Source organism: Mustelus asterias, chromosome 16 (assembly GCF_964213995.1).
Source record: "Mustelus asterias chromosome 16, sMusAst1.hap1.1, whole genome shotgun sequence".
Classification (NCBI taxonomy): Eukaryota; Metazoa; Chordata; class Chondrichthyes; order Carcharhiniformes; family Triakidae; genus Mustelus; species Mustelus asterias.
This window is the reverse complement of record NC_135816.1, coordinates 80,568,588-80,589,445: the sequence shown is the minus strand read 5'-3', so window position 1 is coordinate 80,589,445 and position 20,858 is coordinate 80,568,588. Positions and strand designations below refer to the sequence as shown.

Genomic DNA, 20,858 nt, shown 5'->3' with positions numbered 1-20,858 from the left:
CACACAGACTCACTGACACACACACACACTCACACTCACTCACATACTCACAAAGCCTCTCACAGTACATTCTGTCCTTACTCTCTCGGTCAGTCTCAGGAAATGTTTAATCAATAATTTCCAGGCCCTTCTTCTTTCTCTTCCAGTTAACTGACTGGGAATTGCGATCCTGTGCTGGGGAATGTGCGGCCTCACAACTTGCTATCTGGTAGCTATGGCAATGGCAGAGCTCCTGGTCATAATCACCGTGCTCTTGGTGAACAACATCTCTGCTTATTATTTCCCCATCAGTTTCCTGTACCTTCTCCCCGTGTGTAACGTTAAATCTGCTTTGATGAACAAAGTAAGAAGTCTCACAACACCAGGTTAAAGTCCAACAGGTTTATTTGGTAGCAAATACCATAAGCTTTCGGAGCAATGCTCCTTCGTCAGATGGAGTGGTTCTCTGTTCTCGAGAACAGAGACCACTCCATCTGACGAAGGAGCAGTGCTCCGAAAGCTTATGGTATTTGCTACCAAATAAACCTGTTGGACTTTAACCTGGTGTTGTGAGACTTCTTACTGTGTTTACCCCAGTCCAACGCCGGCATCTCCACATCTTGATGAACAAAGCCATGGGCTCCGCTGTCTGGTTCACCATCACTTTCTCCTTTGATCGCTCTATGACCGTCTGTTGCCAGAAACTGAAAACAAAATATTCCACGGGAAATCTATGGCTGCGCTTCTAGCAACAAGTGGCAACCTGAACTGCTTCAATAACATCCACTTGTACTTAATGTATAAATCTACTTTGATCATCGACAACATACCGTGGGTCCAACAGGTAAAGTTTATTTTTCCCGAGGGAAGAAGGTGGAAGAGAGTGTGCCCGGGTGCGTGGGGTCCTTGATTATATTGGCTGCTTTTCCAAGGAAGTGTAGACAGTGTCAATGGATGGGAGGCTGGTTTAAGTGATGGACTGGACTTCGTTCATGACCCTTTGTAGTTTATTGCAGTCTTGGGCAGAGCAGGAGTCATACCAAGCTGTGATACAACCAGAAATAATGCTTTTTATGATGCATCTGTAAAAGTTGGTGAGAAGCGTAGCTGACATGCCAAATTTCCTTAGTCTCCTGAGAAAGTAGTTATTGGTGGGCTTTCTTAACTATAGTGTCGGCTTGGGGGAACCAGGACAGGTTGTTGGTGAACTGGACGCCTAAAAACTTGAAACTCTCAATCATTTTTACTTCGTCCCCATTGGTTGCTCAATATTATTTATTTCTCATGCACTAAGATTGGAGGAATGGTTTACCTCACCAATTCTGAATATAAATTTCAACAAGTCGGATTGATGCTGATGAATTTAAATGGCTGCACAAACAAGTTTATTTACGGGGTGACTCACTCCAGGCTCAGAGAGCGAATCAAGATGGTGGAGAAATATCCATGCATCTTCGTCATTCAGCCAATTGGTGGGCAACCCACTCTGATTGCCAGCTGAGTCACCCAATCGGGGAGTATTGATGGAAGTGTCAGCCAATCAGGGGCACAGAAGGGCTCTCACCCTCAGCCATTCAGAGAATGCTGCCCAGTGACTGGCACCACTGCATCTAATCAGAAAGCTTCCTCTTGTGACTCTGCTAAGGAGGCCATTCGGTCCATTGAGACTGCACTGGCCCCTCTCAAAAAGAATTCTGCCTAACTGCACTCCCCTACCTCATCCTGGACACTTGCACATTCCCCCTTTGCACTTAACAATCCCAATTCCTTGCAAATACCTCAATCGAACCTGCCTCCACTACCCTCTCAGGAATCTCATTCCAGACTCTAACCGCCCTTTGGGTGAAATAAATTTTCTCCACATCACTTATACTATTTTTGCCCATTATTTTTACCCTGTGCCCTCCAGGTCTTGGTTCTCTCTTAAGGGGGAGCCCTGACCATATCCTTCAGGGTCTCAAATACCTCGGTCAAGTCTCTTCTCAGCCTTCTTCTCCCCAAGGTTAACAGTCCCAATCTTTCCAATCTATCCTCATAGCTACAGTTCTTTATTCCTGGAATCACTCTTATGAATCTCCACTGTAATCTCTCCAAAGCCTTCACATCCCTCCTCAGGTTTGACATCCAGAACAGGATCCAGTGCTCCAGATGAGTCCTAATAAGTGATTTTCCCACCCTGCTCACGACAGGAATCGTAATGGACGGGACATGGACCATGCAAAGGTCTGTTGCCTCGGATGGGATTTTACAGTCTTGGAGCAAGTGCGGCTGGAAAATTTCACCCATCACGTGGAACTGAGAGAAACACAACAGCGATATCCACACACTGAAATATTTAAGATGCCTGATTTGAAAACAAAACTTGTTCTAAAAACAGCCAGAGCAACAACGGAACAAGATTATGTTATAAATGTTGGAATAGTCTGATCGATCTAAATCAAAAAAGTCATTCATATTTTAAAAAATCATCACGAGATTTGAATCAAACAGCAAGCCTTTCTCTTTACGTATGGGCAGCTTGTGGATTGGTACTGAAACTAAAATTGAAATGGCTCGAACCTTGTTCACGCAAATACACAAAATAAAATCCCTACAGTGCAGAAGGAGGCCATTTGGCCCATTGAGTCTGCACCAGCCATAATCCCACCCAGGCCCTATCCCTGAAACCCCACATATTTACCCTGCTAATCCCTCGAAATACACATCCCGGGTCACTAAGGGTCAATTTTAGCATAGCCAATCAACCTAAACTGCACATCTTTGGACTGTGGGAGGAAACCGGAGCACCCAGAGGAAACCCACGCAGACACCGGGAAAATGTGCAAACTCCACACAGTCACCCAGGGCCTGAATTGAACCTGGGTCTCTGACATTGTGCCACCGTGCTGCCCAAACAACTTCAATTCATCCAGCACCATTCTTGGAGTGAAATATCTCAAGGTGTTTCAGAGCAACGACAATCAAAGCAGCAGTTCAACACAAGAGATGAGGTGGAAGGGGAGGCTTCATTTTGGCTGTACAATAAGAAGCTGCTGCCATTTGTTAATGGGAGACTTGGGGATGCTAATTTGAGGGATTTGAGCTGGAGATGCAGGGGTGGGGTGCAGGGAATGAAGTGACTAAAAATGGCCAGATTGCACGATTGCAGCTGTGTCGTGGAGATCATCTGTGTTCACTGTGAAAAATGACAAGTTTCTGGAACACTCCAGGGCTGTGCAAGCAAATGGTTAAAAAACATCTTCAATTGCAACTCCACTCAGTCACCACAGGCAGCACTGGAACAGAAACAGTCCAAGAACAAGGACAACATGGGATCGGTCTGTGCAGGAAGACGAGGCTGCAAAAGAAATATAAATACTTCAAATGTGACTGAAGTACACAAGGTATGCCCCTCTCCCCCAGCACCCTGTGTTACTGTCTGTATCTCTACTGATGTTAATCCAACTCCCTCACACTGTCACTCAGTAACCCCTCTCCCCCAGCACCCTGTGTCACTGTCTGTATCTCGACTGATGTTAATCCAGCTCCCTCACACTGTCACTCAGTAACCCCTCTCCCCCCAGCACCCTGTGTTACTGTCTGTATCTCTACTGATGTTAATCCAGCTCCCTCACACTGTCACTCAGTAGCCCCTCTCCCCCCAGCACCCTGTGTTACTGTCTGTATCTCTGCTGATGTTAATGCAGCTCCCTCAAACTGTCACTCAGTAACCCCTCTCCCCCCAGCACCCTGTGTTACTGTCTGTATCTGTACTGATGTTAATCCAGCTCCCTCACACTGTCACTCAGTAACCCCTCTCCCCAGCACCCTGTGTTACTGACTGTATCTCTACTGATGTTAATCCAGCTCCCTCACACTGTCACTCAGTAACCCCTCTCCCCTAGCACCCTGTGTTACTGACTGTATCTCTACTGATGTTAATCCAGCTCCCTCACACTGTCACTCAGTAACCCCTCTCCCCCAGCACCCTGTGTTACTGTCTGTATCTCTACTGATGTTAATCCAGCTCTCTCACACTGTCACTCAGTAACCCCTCTCCCCCAGCACCCTGTGTTACTAACTGTAAATCCACTGATGTTAATCCAGCTCCCTCACACTGTCACTCAGTAACCCCTATCCCCAGCACCCTGTGTTACTGACTGTATCTCTACTGATGTTAATCCAGCTCCCTCAAACAGTCACTCAGTAACCCCTCTCCCCCAGCACCCTGTGTTACTGACTATATCTCTACTGATGTTAATCCAGCTCCCTCACACTGTCACTCAGTAACCCTCTCCCCCCCGCAGCACCCTGTGTTACTGTCTGTATCTCTACTGATGTTAATCCAGTTCCCTCACACTGTCACTCAGTAACCCCTCTCCCCCAGCACCCTGTGTTACTGTCTGTATCTCTACTGATGTTAATCCAGCTCCCTCACACTGTCACTCAGTAACCCCTCTCCCCCAGCACCCTGTGTTACTGTCGGTAAATCCACTGATGTTAATCCAGCTCCCTCACACTGTCACTCAGTAACCCCTCTCCCCAGCACCCTGTGTTACTGACTGTATCTCTACTGATGTTAATCCAGCTCCCTCACACTGTCACTCAGTAACCCCTCTCCCCCAGCACCCTGTGTTACTATCTGTATCTGTACTGATGTTAATCCAGCTCCCTCACACTGTCACTCAGTAACCCTCTCCCCCCCGCAGCACCCTGTGTTACTGTCTGTATCTCTACTGATGTTAATCCAGTTCCCTCACACTGTCACTCAGTAACCCCTCTCCCCAGCACCCTGTGTTACTGACTGTATCTCTACTGATGTTAATCCAGCTCCCTCAAACAGTCACTCAGTATCCCCTCTCCCCCAGCACCCTGTGTTACTGTCTGTATCTCTACTGATGTTAATCCAGATCCCTCACACTGTCACTCAGTAACCCCTCTCCCCCAGCACCCTGTGTTACTGTCCGTATCTGTGCTGATGTTAATCCAGCTCCCTCACACTGTCACTCAGTAACCCCTCTCTCCCAACATCCTGTGTTACTGATGTTTCTGCTGATGTTAATCCAGCTCCCTCACACTGTCACTCAGTAACCCCTCTCTCCCAACATCCTGTGTTACTGATGTTTCTGCTGATGTTAATCCAGTTCCCTCACACTGTCATTCAGTAATCCCACTTCCCCTTAACCTGTGTTATTGACTGTATCTCTACTGATGTTAACACAGCTCCCGTACACTGTAACTCAGTAACCTCTCCCCGCCACAGCATACTATGTTCCTGATGTTAATCCAGCTCCCTCACACTGCCACTCAGTAACCCCTCTCCCTCAGCACCCTGTGATAGAGGGGAGTCTGATGGACACCTGTCAGTGTCAAGACATCTCCCTGAGAGAGAGAGGACTGAGAGACACCAATTAGTGTACAGGTATCTCCCTGGGAGAGAGGGGACTGAGGGACACCAGTCAGTGTACAGATATCTCCCTGAGAGAAAGGGACAGAGAGAGACACCAGTCAGTGTACAGATATCTCCCTGAGAGAGAAAGGGAGACTGAAAGACAGCAGTCAGTGTACAGATATCTCCCTGAGAGAGACGGGACTGAGAGACACCAGTCGGTGTACAGATATCTCCCTGAGAGAGAGGGACTGAGAGACACCAGTCAGTGTACAGATATCTCCCTGAGAGAGAGGGACTGAGTGACACCAGTCAGTGTACAGATATCTCCCTGAGAGAGAGGGACTGGGAGACGCCAGTCAGTGTACAGATATCTCCCTGAGAGAGGGGACTGAGAGACACCAGTCAGTGTACAGATATCTCCCTGAGAGAGAGGGACTGAGAGACACCAGTCAGTGTACAGATATCTCCCTGAGAGAAAGGGACAGAGAGAGACACCAGTCAGTGTACAGATATCTCTCTGAGAGAGAGAGGGAGACTGAAAGACAGCAGTCAGTGTACAGATATCTCCCTGAGAGAGACGGGACTGAGAGACACCAGTCGGTGTACAGATATCTCCCTGAGAGAGAGGGACTGAGAGACACCAATCAGTGTACAGATATCTCCCTGAGAGAGAGGGACTGAGAGACACCAGTCAGTGTAAAGGTATCTCGCTGAGAGAGAGGGTCGGTGATGCTGAAACAGGGGCGTTAGTAATTGTGATTTTCCTGATGGAGAAAGGGAGAACTTAAAATTTGAACACTCACCTTCAACATGGAGCTCCGTCAGGTTGTCATCCATTTTCCAGCTGGATCGTACAGCAAAAAAATACAAACCAGAGTCAGAGGAATGAAGAGAATTGATGGTGAGTGAGAAATTGTCATGACATTCATATTTCTTTCCAATTCCTGGTTCACAGCCATATAAGCCGCTTGCATTCTTTTGACACAATATATACCCCTTGCTTTCATTGAATTTACAGTATTTCCAAATGGCCCATGTGGTGTTATTCCTTTCAATGCCTGGTAATGTCACCGATTTCTTCAATGTCCCATTCACAAAGATTCTGTTCAAATTAGGACATGGCTGTTGATCTGAGAATGCTAGAAAGAGAGAGAAAGCAGTATTAACATGGAGCAAGGGACCGAGAGACACCAGTCAGTGTACAGTTATCTTCCTGAGAGAGAGAGGGACTGAGAGACACCAGTCAGTGTACAGATATCTCCCTGAGAGAGGGACTGAGAGACACCAGTCAGTGTACAGATATCTCCCTGAGAGAGAGGGACTGGGAGACACCAGTCAGTGTACAGATATCTCCCTGAGAGAGAGGGACTGAGAGACACCAGTCAGTGTACAGATATCTCCCTGAGAGAGAGGGACTGAGAGACACCAGTCAGTGTACAGATATCTCCCTGAGAGAGAGGGACTGGGAGACACCAGTCAGTGTACAGATATCTCCCTGAGAGAGAGGGACTGGGAGACACCAGTCAGTGTACAGATATCTCCCTGAGAGAGAGGGACTGAGAGACACCAGTCAGTGTACAGATATCTCCCTGAGAGAGAGGGACTGAGAGACACCAGTCAGTGTACAGATATCTCCCTGAGAGAGAGGGACTGAGAGACACCAGTCAGTGTACAGATATCTCCCTGGGAGATTTTTGGGGTCGGACAGAGAGAGGACATGTCCTCTTTTCTTCGTGCTCTGCCACTTTTATTTCGGCTCATGTCCAACCCTTGTTGCTCCCCGTGACGCCTTGCCCTGATCGTGTGGCTTGTCTTCTTGCCGGCTTGGACTTTTTTATTTGTGTTAGTTTTTTCTTGTGTGGGTTGTGAATGGGGGTGTACCCCCATGTGGCAGAAGAGAAGAATAGGTTGGGGGGTGGGGGGAGAGAGAACAAAGGAAGACAGGGTGATGGCCTGCTTCTATCATATTTTTGGTGTGGGGGGGGGAATGGTTGTTGAGGTGGTGTGTGTTAGGAGGAGGGGGCTGCTTGGTTGGGGGGTACATGTGTATCTGGGGGCTGGGCTAGATGTCCAAGTGGTGTGTGTGTTGGAGAGTTGTTTTGGGGGTTTCGTGGCTGGGGAGGTTTTGTTTCTGTTGCTGTCATATTCTGTTTTTTCGGGGGGGTGGGGTTGGGGAGGGAAAGGTTTTGCTCGTGGGTGGACGACTGAGGGGGTAGTAGGTGGGCTACTGAGGGGGCGGGGGCAAGAGGTAAGGCAGTGGGAAAAAAAAGTCCTGGGGGTTTTCTGCTCGGGATGTTGGTGGGTAGGTTGTTGGTTGAAGGGTGGTTTGTTGTCCTCCACTGTCTTGGGGTTTTCGTCTCCCGCGTTACGGTGGGTGGGGTGAGCGGGCTCCCAGAGCCGGTGGGATGGGATGACTCTTTATTCTTTGAGGGTATCTTATGTAGCGGAGGACAGGATGTCATGGTGTGGATTCGGGTAGTATGTATTGGATAGGCGTGGGGGCACTAGTTGACAGAGCAAGTTGTTGTAGGGACATTCCTGTTTATTCGGATGGTTTATGGGTTTGGTATGAGGATAGGTCTTCTGTTGGTCGTGCAAAAATTACTTAATTGATAATTTATTTGTTTATTTATTGATTAATTAGTGTCCCCAGTAGGCTTACATTAGCAATGTAATGAAGTTACTGTGGAAGGGTAAACTGAGGAAGAATTTAGCATGGCCAATCCACGTTTGTTAGTTGTAATGAGTCAATCTGTGTCCAGGTTTCTCTCATTGTTCCTGATGGTCGAATTTGCATTTTCCGCAGACATGTCTGTGGATTCCACCTCGTCACGATGTGATCGGAATATCATCCATGCAGAGTTACACATTGATCTTTTTGTTTTTAGCGGTTTATACTTCTCCACGTGGATTAGTTCACCCGTTCTAATAGGTTCCCATAGGTCCAATTATCCCTTTTAATTAAGGTAAAACTATAACGATCCCCAGGCCATTTCAAGGACAATGTCTGAGGATCTTTTCTGTCCATTTTATTTAAAAACTCTCACTAAGAGACTGAGAGACACCAGTCAGTGTACAGATAACACCCTGAGAGAGAGAGAGAGAGAGACTGAGAGACACCAGTCAGTGTACAGATATAACCCTGAGAGAGAGGGACTGAGAGACACCAGTCAGTGTACAGATAACACCCTGAGAGAGAGACTGAGAGACACCAGTCAGTGTACAGATACCTCCCTGAGAGAGAGAGAGAGAGACTGAGAGACACCAGTCAGTGTACAGATATAACCCTGAGAGAGAGGGACTGAGAGACACCAGTCAGTGTACAGATAACACCCTGAGAGAGAGACTGAGAGACACCAGTCAGTGTACAGATACCTCCCTGAGAGAGAGGGACTGAGAGACACCAGTCAGTGTACAGATATAACCCTGAGAGAGAGAGACTGAGAGACACCAGTCAGTGTACAGATATAATGCTGAGAGAGAGAGACTGGGAGACACCAGTCAGTGACAGATAACACCCTGAGAGAGAGAGAGAGACTGAGAGACACCAGTCAGCGTACAGATATCTCCCTGAGAGAGATGGACTGAGAGACACCAGTCAGTGTACAGATATCTCCCTGAGAGAGAGAGACTGAGAGACACCAGTCAGTGTACAGATATCTCCCTGAGAGAGAGGGACTGAGAGACACCAGTCACTGACAGATATCTCCCTGAGAGAGATGGACTGAGAGACACCAGTCAGTGTACAGATATCTCACTGAGAGAGAGGACCAGAGAGACACCAGTCAGTGTACAGATATTTCCCTGAGAGAGAGAGACTGGGAGACACCATCAGTGTACAGATATCTCCCTGAGAGAGAGTGGGACAGAGACACACCAGTCAGTGTACAGATATCTCCCTGAGGGAGAGGGACTGAGGGACACCAGTCAGTGTACAGATAAAACCCTGAGAGAGAGAGAGAGACTGAGAGACGCCAGTCAGTGTACAGATATCTCCCTGGGAGAGAGGGACTGAGAGCCACCAGTCAGTGTACAGATATCTCCCTGGGAGAGAGGGACTGAGAGACACCAGTCAGTGTATAGATATCTTCCTGAGAGAGAGGGACTGAGAGACACCAGTCAGTGTACAGATATTTCCCTGAGAGAGAGAGACTGAGAGACACCAGTCAGTGTACAGATATCTCCCTGAGAGAGAGGGACTGAGAGACACCAGTCAGTGAACAGATATCTCTCCAAGAGAGAGAGAGGGACTGAGAGACACCAGTCAGTGAACAGATATCTCTCCAAGAGAGAGACTGTGGGGGCGATTCTCTCGCTAGTGTTTTGGTGTGTCAGAATGGGAAACGCCCGCGTGCGCTGCTTCGTGGGATTTGTGCATGTGTCCCTGATGTATGTGCGTCTCCCACCGCCGGAGAGCAGGCCGATCGAGACCACACTGGAAACCGGCGGGAAGACCAGGTAAGTAATTTTAATCTATTTCAATGTAATTTAAATGTGATTATCGGGCCCGGGATTGAATTCTCTGGGCCCGATTGCACCTCCCACCCCACCAGGAGTATTTCACTCTGGCCGGGTTTACACTCGCTTCCCACTTTCAGGGAACTAGGGAGAGACACAGCTGGAGTGAAGGCGGGCAATCCGGGGTCCCCCAGGCGTTGGGTGGCAGGGGGGTTGTTCCCCCATAGCATGGGCACCCTGGCATTGCCAGCCTGTGCCCCCGGCACTGCCCAAGGGGCAAAGTGCTCATTCTCAGGGGGCACCTTGGCACTGCCGACCAGGTATCGGACATGCCAAGGCGCCGGGCTTACTGTGTGCAGGTCTTCGGGGCAATCGGTGGGGGTGAGGGGGGGGTGGGGGTGGAGAGGTAGGGGGGTCCCTCTGCCACTCTGGATTGGGATTGGTCCGGGTTGGAGGGAGGCCAGCGATCGGGGCAGGTTTTGTGGGGGGGAGGGGGTGCGGTCTGCCGGGGGCGGTCTGCCTCCCAATGGGGAGGGTTTGCCTCCCGTGAGGAGGTGGTCAGCGGTGGGGTGTCTGCCGGGGTTGGGGGGTGGGGCGGGGGGGGGGCTGGAGATTGCGGTGCTCCAGGACTGAGGTGGGGGGATTAGGGCTGGCCCGGGAATGCTTGTGCGGGCCACGATCAGACCATGGGGGTGTCGCAGGGGGCAGCACTATGGGACACCCGGCTGGCCAGCAATTGAGCTGGCAGCAAACTGCAGTCTGACAATTCGGGACCACAGCGCATATGCAGAAGCCCAGAACAGTCAGACTCCATCGTGAATGGGCCCAGCCCCCCCGAGCTTTTAATGATATTCACGATTGTGGCCTCTGCATTGCAGAGAGTGAGGGAGATTTGAGTTTGAACTCCCACTGAAAAAAAACAGTCGTGGCCAAATTCCCCTCCGATTCGATTTTCAAGTTTGCTGACGACATCACCATCGTGGGTCGGATCTCAAACAGTGACGAGACAGAGTACGGGAATGAGATGGAGAATCTGGTGAACTGGTGCGTTAATAATTATCTCTCTCTCAATGTCAACAAAATGAAGGAGATTGTCATCAACTTCAGGAAGGAGAACAGGCCCCTATCTACATCAATGGGGGTGAAGTAGAAAGGGTCGAGAGCTTCACGTTTTTAGGTGTCCAGAACACCAACAACCTGTCCTGGTCTCCCCCATGCCGACACTATAGTTAAGAAAGCCCACCAACACCTCTACTTTCTCAGAAGACTAAGGAAATTTGGCACGTCAGCTACGACTCTCACCAACTTTTACAGATGCACCATTGAAAGTTACCGGGACTTGATGGATTGAGTTATAAGGAGAGGCTGGATAGACTGGGACATTTTTCTCTGGAGCGTAGAAGGCTGAGGGGTGATCTTATAGAAGTCTATAAAATAATGAGGGGCATAGATCAGCTTGATCGCCAATATCTTTTCCCAAAGGTAGGGGAGTCTAAAACTAGAGGGCATAGGTTTAAGGTGAGAGGGGAAAGATACAGAAGTGCCCAGAGGGGCAATTTTTTCAGTAAGAAGTCTCACAACACCGGGTTAAAGTCCAACAGGTTTATTTGGCAGCAGTTTAAACCTGTTGGACTTTAACCTGGTGTTGTGAGACTTCTTACTGTGCTTACCCCAGTCCAACGCCGGCATCTCCACATCATGGCAATTTCTTCACACAGAGGATGGTGAATGTCTGGAACAAGCTGCCAGAGGTAGCAGTAGAGGCGGGTAGAATTTTGTCTTTTAAAAAGCATTTAGATAGTTACATGGGTACGATGGGTATAGAGGGATATGGGCCAAATGCGGGCAATTGGGATGAGCTTTGGGGTTTAAAAAAAAAGGGTGGCATGGACATGTTGGGCCGAAGGGTCTGTTTCCATGCTGTAAGCTTCTATGACTCTATGACCCTATGACTCTCTGACTATGAAAGCATTCTTTCTGGTTGTATCACAGCTTGGTATGGCTCCTGCTCTGCCCAAGACCGCAAGAAATACAAAAGGTCGTGAATGTAGCCCAATCCATCACGCAAACGGGCGGCACGGTAGCACAGTGGTTAGCACTGCTGCTTCACAGCTCCAGGGTCCCAGGTTCGATTCCCGGCTCGGGTCACTGTCTGTGTGGAGTTTGCACATTCTCCTCGTGTCTGCGTGGGTTTCCTCCGGGTGCTCCAGTTTCCTCCCACAGTCCAAAGATGTGCGGGTTAGGTTGATTGGCCAGGTTAAAAATTGCCCCTTAGAGTCCAGAGATGCGTAGGTTAGAGGGATTAGCAGGTAAAATATGTGGGGGTAGGGCCTGGGTGGGATTGTGGTCGGTGCAGACTCGATGGGCCGAATGGCCTCCTTCTGCACTGTAGGGTTTCTATGATTTCTATGAAACCAGCCTCCCATCCATTGACTCTGTTTACACTTCCCGCTGCCTCGGCAAAGCAGTCAGCATAATTAAGGACCCCACGCATCCCGCATAGTCACCACATAGTCCTTGTAGAGATAAAGTCCTGTCTTCACATTAAGGATGCCCTCCATTGTGTTGTGTAGCACTACCACCGTACTAAATGCGACAGAGACTTTGAACTGATCTAGCAATTCAAGACTGGGAAACAATGCGGTGTTGTGGGCCATCAACAGCAGCAGAACTGTACTCCAGCACAAACTGTAACCTCATGGCCCAGCATATCCCCCACTCTTCCATTCTCACCAAGCAGGGGATAAACCAGGTTCAATGCAGAGTGCATGAGAGCATGTCAGGAGCAACACCAGGCATATCTAAACGTGACCACCTGATTTTTTTTGTGATTTTGATTAAGGGATTAATATTAATCATAAAGGATAACTCTTCCTGCTCCTCATCCCACACGGATTTTCCCATCCACTCGCCAAGGCCAACGGGAGTCGATTTAATGTCTTCCCCCAGATGATTTTTAAAAATTCATTTGTGGGATTGGGCATCGCTGGCTAGGCCAGAGTTAGTTGCCCATTCCCAGTTGCCCCTTGAGAAGGTGATGGTGAACTGCCTTCGTGAACTGCTGCAGTCCCTGAGGTGTAGGTACAGCCACAGTGCTGTTAGGGAGGGACTTCCAGGATTTTGACACAGCGACAGTGAAGGAACGGCGATACATTTCCCAGTCAGGATGGTGAGTGACTTGGAGGGGAACCTCCAGGTGCTGGTGTTCCCAGGTATCTGCTGCTCTTGTCCTTCTAGATGGTAGTGGTCGTGGGTTTGGAAGGTGCTGCCTAAGGAACCTGAGTGAGTTGCTGCAGTGTATCTTGTAGATGGTACACACGGCTGCCACTGAGTGTCGGTGGTAGAGGGAATAAATGTTTTTGGGAGGGGTAGCAATCAAGTCTGGTTGCTTTGCCCTGGATGGTGTTGATCTTCTTGAGTGTTTTTGGTGCTGCAAATGAGGAGTATTTCCTCTTACTCCTGACTTGTGCCTTGTAGATGATGGACAGGCTTTGGGGAGTCAGGAGGTGAGTTACTCTGCACTGAATTCCCTTCCCAGCTTGGGACTGCTGAGGCGTTAGCTGAATTCTTGTGCTCAATCCCTGGAGTGAGAGTGGAACCTGGAATTGCCAAAGTTTTTAATTCCATATTTATTAATTAAATAAATTCCAATTCTCTCCAATGCTGCTGTGGCAGGATTTGAACTCATGTCATTGGAACATTAATTTAAACCTCAGGATTCCTAGCCCAGGGATATTACCATTTGGTTAATCTCCCCAAATGGTGCTCCTTGTCCACTGATGACTCTACCACTTCAAGTGAGCTTATCGACCCATGTTACAATTGCAACGTCATCATCCTGTTTACAGCAATTTACACACATTCCAGGAAATCCTTCTGCAACTGAGCCACAGTTAGCTGTCACTTGTCAGTAAACTTGCCGAACCAGTTTGCAGTTTCCGTTCTGGCCTCATTTAAAACTCTCAAACTCCATTTCAGTGACTGAGAAGCTAGTCGCAACAATCCGGCTGAACCGACTTCCTGACTTGAGCAACTCTCTTATCAATGCCCTCAGTTCAGTGCTGCTCATTCTACTCTTGTCCAACTCTCCGCCTCTTGCCCATCTCCCTGATTCCCATCGTTCCACCACTGTCAGCTGTGCCTTTGGGGGAATAGGAGTGGTGAGGGGAGGGGTGCAGGGATGAGCTGGATTGGTGAGGAGGGGTAGTAATGGGGGACCAGGAAGGGGAGGCGCCAAAGCCCCGCAGTTCCCTCTCTAAACCTCTCTGCCTCTTCGCTTCTCTGCCACGGTCTCTCTCTCTGTCTCCCTTTGTCTCTTTTTGTCTGTCTCTCTGTACTCAGTGTCTAACCCCGTGCTGTACCTGCTCTGGGAGTGTTTGATGGGGACAGTGTAGAGGGAGCTTTACTCTGTATCAAACCCCGTGCTGTCCCTGTCCTGGGAGTGTTTGATGGGGACAGTGTAGAGGGAGATTTACTCTGTATCTAACCCCGTACTGTACCTGTCCTGGGAGTGTTTGATGGGGACAGTGTAGAGGGAGCTTTACTCTGTATCTAACCCCGTGCTGTACCTGTCCTGGGAGTGTTTGATGGGGACAGTGTAGAGGGAGCTTTACTCTGTATCAAACCCCGTGCTGTCCCTGTCCTGGGAGTGTTTGATGGGGACAGTGTAGAGGGAGATTTACTCTGTATCTAACCCCGTGCTGTATCTAGAACATAGAACATAGAACATTACAGCGCAGTACAGGCCCTTCGGCCCTCGATGTTGCGCCGACCAGTGAAACCAATCTAAAGCCCCTCTAATCTACACTATTCCAATATCATCCATATGTTTATCCAATAACCATTTGAATGCTCTTAATGTTGACGAGTCCACTACTGCTGCAGGCAAGGCATTCCACGCCCTTACCACTCTCTGAGTAAAGAACCTACCTCTAACATCTGTCCTATATCTCTCATCCCTCAATTTAAAGCTATGTCCCCTTGTGCTAGTCATCACCATCCGAGGAAAAAGGCTCTCACTATCCACCCTGTCTAATCCTCTGATCATCTTGTAAGCCTCTATTAAGTCACCTCTTAACCTTCTTCTCTCTAACGAAAACAACCTCAAGCCCCTCAGCCTTTCCTCATACGATTTTCCCACCATACCAGGCAACATCCTGGTAAATCTCCTCTGCACCCTTTCCAACACTTCCACATCTTTCCTATAATACGGCAACCAGAACTGTACGCAATACTCCAAATGCAGCCGCACCAGAGTTTTGTACAGTTGCAGCATGACCTCCTGGCTCCGAAACTCAATCCCTCTACCAATAGAAGCTAACACACCATACGCCTTCTTAACAACCCTATCAACCTGGGTGCCAACTTTCAGGGATCTATGCACATGGACACCCAGATCCCTCTGTTAATCCACAGTACCAAGTATCTTAGCATTAGCCCAGTAATCTGTATTCCTGTTACTCCTTCCAAAGTGAATCACCTCACATTTTTCCGCATTAAACTCCATTTGCCACCTCTCAGCCCAGCTCTGCAGCTTATCTATGTCCCTCTGTAACCTGCCACTTCCCTCCGCACTGTCCACAACTCCACCGACTTTAGTGTCATCCGCAAATTTACTAATCCATCCCTCCACGCCCTCATCCCAGGTCATTAATAAAAATGACAAACAGCAGTAGCCCCAAACCAGATCCCTGCGGTACACCACTAGTAACTGAACTCCAGGATGAATATTTCCCATCAACCACCACCCTCTGTTTTCATACAGCTAGCCAATTCCTGATCCAAACCACTAAATCACCCTCAATCCCATGTGTCCGTATCTTCTGCAATAGCTTACCATGGGGGACCTTATCAAACACTTTGCTGAAATCCATATACACCACATCAACCGCTTTACCCTCATCCACCTCTTTGGTCACCTTCTCAAAGAACTCAATAAGGTTTGTGAGGCACGACCTACCCTTCACAAAACCGTGCTGACTATCCCTAATCAAATTATTCCTTTCTAGGTGATTATAAATCCTATCTCTTATAATCCTTTGTAATACTTTGCCCACAACAGAAGTAAGGCTCACCGGTCTATAATTACCAGGTTTGTCCCTACTCCCCTTCTTGAACAAGGGGACAACATTTGCTATCCTCCAGTCTTCTGGCACTGTTCCTGTAGACAATGACGACACAAAGATCAAAGCCAAAGGCTCAGCAATCTCCTCTCCTGGCCTCCCAGAGAATCCTAGGATAAATCCCATCCGGCCCTGGGGACTTATCTATTTTCACCCTTTCCAGAGTTGCTAACACCTCCTCCTTATGAACATCAATCCCATCCAGTCCAACAGCCTGCATCTCAGTACTCCCCTCGACAACACTGTCCCTCTCCAGTGTGAATACCGATGAAAAATATTCATTTAGTGCCTCTCCTATCTCTTCAGACTCCACGCACAACTTCCCACTTCTGTCCTCGACTGACCCTAATCTTACCCTAGTCATTCTTTTACTCCTGACATATCTATAGAAAGCTTTAGGATTTTCCTTGATCCTACCTGCCAAAGACTTATCATGTCCCCTCCTGGCTCTTCTTAACTCTTTCTTTAGGTCCTTCCTGGCTAACTTGTAACTCTCAAGTGCCCTAACTGAGCCTTCACGTCTCATCCTAACATAAGTCTCCTCCTTCCTCTTCACAAGAGATTCAACCTCCTTAGTAAACCACGGTTCCCTCACACGTCTGCTTCCTCCCTGCCTGACAGGTACATATTTATCAAGGACGCGTAGTAGCTGTTCCTTGAACAGGTTCCACATTACAATTGTGCCCATCCCCTGCAGTTTCCTTCCCCAACCTATGCCAGCTAAATCTCACCTAATCGCATCATAATTTCCTTTCCCCCAGCTATAACTCTTGCCCTTTGGTATATACCTATCCTTTTCCATTGCTAAGGTAAATGTAATCGAATTGTGGTCACTGTCACCAAAGTGCTCACTTACCTCCAAATCTAACACCTGGCCTAGTTCATTATCCAGTACCAAATCCAATGTGGCCTCGCCTCTTGTTGGTCTATCTACATACTGCGTCAGGAAGCCTTCCTGCACACATTGGACAAAAACCGACCCCTCTAAAGTACTCGAACTATAGCTTTTCCAGTCAATATTTGTAAAGTTAAAGTCCCCCAGTACAACTACCCTGTTACTTTCGCTCCTATCCAGAATCATCTTTGCAATCTTTTCCCCTACTTTTCGGAGGTCTATAAAAAACTCCCAACAGGGTGACCTCTCCTTTCCTGTTTCTAACCTCAGCCCAAACTACCTCAGTAGACGAGTCCTCATCAAATGTCCTTTCTGCCACCTGTAATACTGTCCTTGACTAACAATGCCACACCTCCCCCTCTTTTACCACCTTCCCTGCACTTACTGAAACATCTAAACCCTGGAACCTGCAACAACCATTCCTGTCCCTGCTCTATCCATGTCTCCGAGATGGCCACAACATCGAAATCCCAGGTACCAACCCATGCTGCAAGTTCACCCACCTTATTCCGGATGCTTCTGGCGTTGAAGTATACACACTTCAAACCGCCTTCCTGCCTGCCAGTACACTCCTGCGACCCTGAAACCTCATCCATGACCTCACTACTCTCAACCTCCTGTACACCGGAGCTACAATTCAGGTACCCACCCCCCTGCTGAATTAGTTTAAACCCTCCCGAAGAGCATTAGCAAATTTCCCCCCCCAAGATATTGGTACCCCTCTGGTTCAAGTGCAGACCATCCTGTTTGTAGAGGTCCCACCTACCCCAGAAAGAGCCCCAATTGTCCAGGTATCTGAATCCTTCCCTCCTGCACCAAGCCTGTAACCATGTGTTCAACTGCTCTCTGTCCCTATTCCTCTCCTCACTGTCACGTGGCACGGGTAACAAACCTGAGATAACAACTTTGTTTGTTCTAGCCCTAAGCTTCCACCCTAACTCCCTGAATTTCTGCCTTACATCCCCATCCCTTTTCCTACCTATGTCTTGAGTGCCTATGTGAACCACAACTTGGGGCTGGTCCCCCTCCCCCTTAAGGATTTCGAAAACACGATCCGAGACATCGTGGACTCTGGCTCCTGGGAGGCAACACACCAACCTCAAGTCTCTCTCGTTCCCGCAGAATTTCCTATCCGTCCCTTTAACTATGGAGTCCCCAATGACTAATCCTCTACTCCTCTCCCCCCTTCCCTTCTGAGCCACAAGGACAGACTCTGAGCCAGTGACCTGTACGCCATGGCTTACCCCTGCTAAGTCGTCCCCCCCAACAGCATCCAAAAGTGTACTATCCCCAATTTCTACTACATTTTTTGTTTCTCCCCCAACTTGGATGGCTCCCTGTACCTTGGTGCTGTGGTCAGTTTGCTCATCCTCCCTTTCCCTCCCCTTCTGAGCTGCCGGGCCGGACTCTGCACCGGAGGCACGGCCACTGTTGCTTCCCCCAGGTTGGCTGCTCCCCTCAACAGTACTTAAACAGGAGTACTTATTTTTAAGGGGCACAGCCACTGGGGTACTCTCTCGTACCTGACCTTTCCCCTTCCCCTTCCTAACCGTGACCCACTTGTCTGTCTCCCGTGGCCCCGGTGTGACCACCTGCCTGTAACTCCTATCTATCACCTCCTCATTCTCCCTAACCAGACGAAGGTCATTGAGCTGCAGTTCCAGTTCCCCAACGCGGTCCCTTAGGAGCTGCAGCTCGACGCACCTGGCACAGATATGGACGTCCGGGAGGCTAGGAGACTCCAGGACCTCCCACATCCGACACTGCGAACAACAAACTGGCCTCACAATCATAATTCCCCCTTTCTTCCTATCTAAACCTACTCCACCTCTGCCTGTTTACGCCGAAGCCCGATGAGCCAAAGCCCGTCAGCCCTCACTCTGCTTCTCACTCACTTCACTGCCCGCTCCCGACGCTGCCCGCTCCCGACGCTGCCCGCTCCCGACGCTGCCCGCTCAAAAGTGAGGCCTGCTTTTAAACCCTGCAAAAACCTCCGAGGCTTCTCCTGGGCCTACTTCCTCTTTTGGCAAAAAAAAACCTCCGATTTTTAACACATATTTAACTGAAAAATAAATAAATCAATCAAATGCAGAAACACACTCCCTTATCCTCAGCCTGCTCCTGTGGAACAATGAGGCTGAAACCTCCCTGGTAAGCTCCTGGGAGTGTTTGATGGGGACAGTGTAGAGGGAGCTTTACTCTGTATCTAACCCCGTGCTGTACCTGTCCTGGGAGTGTTTGATGGGGACAGTGTAGAGGGAGCTTTACTCTGTATCTAACCTCGTGCTGTACCTGTCCTGGGAGTGTTTGATGGGGACAGTGTAGAGGGAGATTTACTCTGTATCTAACCCCATGCTGTACCTGTCCTGCGAGTGTTTGATGGGGACAATGTCTGTCTGTCTGTATGCCTCTCTCTCTCCCTCTGACTCTTAATATCACTCTCTCCGCCTCTCTCTCTGTCTCTCTGCCTTTCTCTCTCTCTCTCTCACTCTCCCTGATGACTTTTCTGTCTCTGTCTTTTTTGATCTCTGACTCTCTGTCTCGCTCTCTCTCTCTCTGCTGCCTTAAGACACACATTGAAATCTGCTCCTTTGACTGAGTCTCATGTTGCTAACATCACCTTAGCTGGACCAGAGTCTGATTCCGATTGAGAATTTTCCTCTGATACACATTGTGATGTTGTCCTTAAGTCAAGCTGATCTATAAATACAAGATGTTGTAATGTGGGACTCAAGACCCTCAACAGCTCCTCACATTTTCTCAGTTTTTTTATCGGCTGTGGTAGGGTGTGTCTCGGCAAATGTCAAATCCCACAGAGTGGAGAATCAATCCTTACCGTTCAATCTAGGAAGCATCATCAGAAACAACAGGGAGAATCCCGGGATTGGCATCCAGTGGAACATTTGGGGAGAATGGAGTTACAGGTTTGATCGCTCCGGGAGCAGCTCACTGCGCAAGTGAGCAGAACGCGGAAGATTAAGTAGGCCCAAAAAAACCCACATCCTGTTGAGATCAGAAAATCATCATAGAATGAATCATAGAATCCCTACAGTGCAGAAGGAGGCCATTCGGCCCATCGAGTCTGCACCGACCACAATCCCACCCAGGCCCTACCCCCACATAATTTACCCGCTAATCCCTCTAACCTACGCATCTCAGGACTCTAAGGGGCAATTTTTTTTTTAACCTGGCCAATCAACCTAACCCGCACATCTTTGGACTGTGGGAGGAAACCGGAGCACCCGGAGGAAACCCACGCAGACATGAGGAGAATGTGCAAACTCCACACAGACAGTGACCCGAGCCGGGAATCGAACCCAGGACCCTGGAGCTGTGAAGCAGCAGTGCTAACCACTGTGCTACCGTGCCGCCCCGAGAAGAAACTCAGATATTCCAGACTGAACTGGTCAAACACCAAGGACGACTAGATATAGAGAAAAAAACCAGGTACAGCACGGGGTTAGATACAGAGTAAAGCTCCCTCTACACTATCCCCATCAAACACTCCCAGGACAGGTGCAGCACGGGGTTAGATACAGAGTAAGGCTCCCTCTACACTGTCCCCATCAAACACACCCAGGACAGGTACAGCACGGGGTTAGATACAGAGTAAAGCTCCCTCTGCACTGTCCCCTATCAAACACTCCCAGGACAGGTACAGCACGGGGTTAGATACAGAGTAAAGCTCCCTCTACACTGTCCCTATCAAACACTCCCAGGACAGGTACAGCACGGGGTTAGAAACAGAGTAAAGCTCCCTCTACACTATCCCCATCAAACACTCCCAGGACAGGTGCAGCACGGGGTTGGATACAGGGTAAGGCTCCCTCTACACTGTCCCCATCAAACGATCTGGAAGAAGGTGTAACTGGGGTGATCAGTAAGTTTGCGGACGACACGAAAATGGCTGGACTTGCAGATAGTGAGGAACATTGTCAGAGGCTACAGAAGGATATAGATAGGCTGGAAATTTGGGCAAAGAAATGGCAGATGGAGTTCAATCCAGATAAATGCAAAGTGATGCATTTTGGTA

The 20,858-nt window shown here is 48.9% G+C and overlaps 1 long non-coding RNA gene across 1 annotated transcript; it reads right to left on the bottom strand.

Moving 5' to 3' along the window:
* Window positions 1–810: 810 nt before the first annotated feature.
* Window positions 811–19,800, bottom strand: LOC144505272 (uncharacterized). Its single transcript, XR_013499800.1, has 3 exons — window positions 19,662–19,800; window positions 6,154–6,489; window positions 811–3,316 (listed from the first exon to the last, which is right to left on the bottom strand). It is a non-coding gene; the product is annotated as an uncharacterized LOC144505272 (long non-coding RNA).
* Between the last annotated feature and the right edge of the window lie 1,058 nt (window positions 19,801–20,858).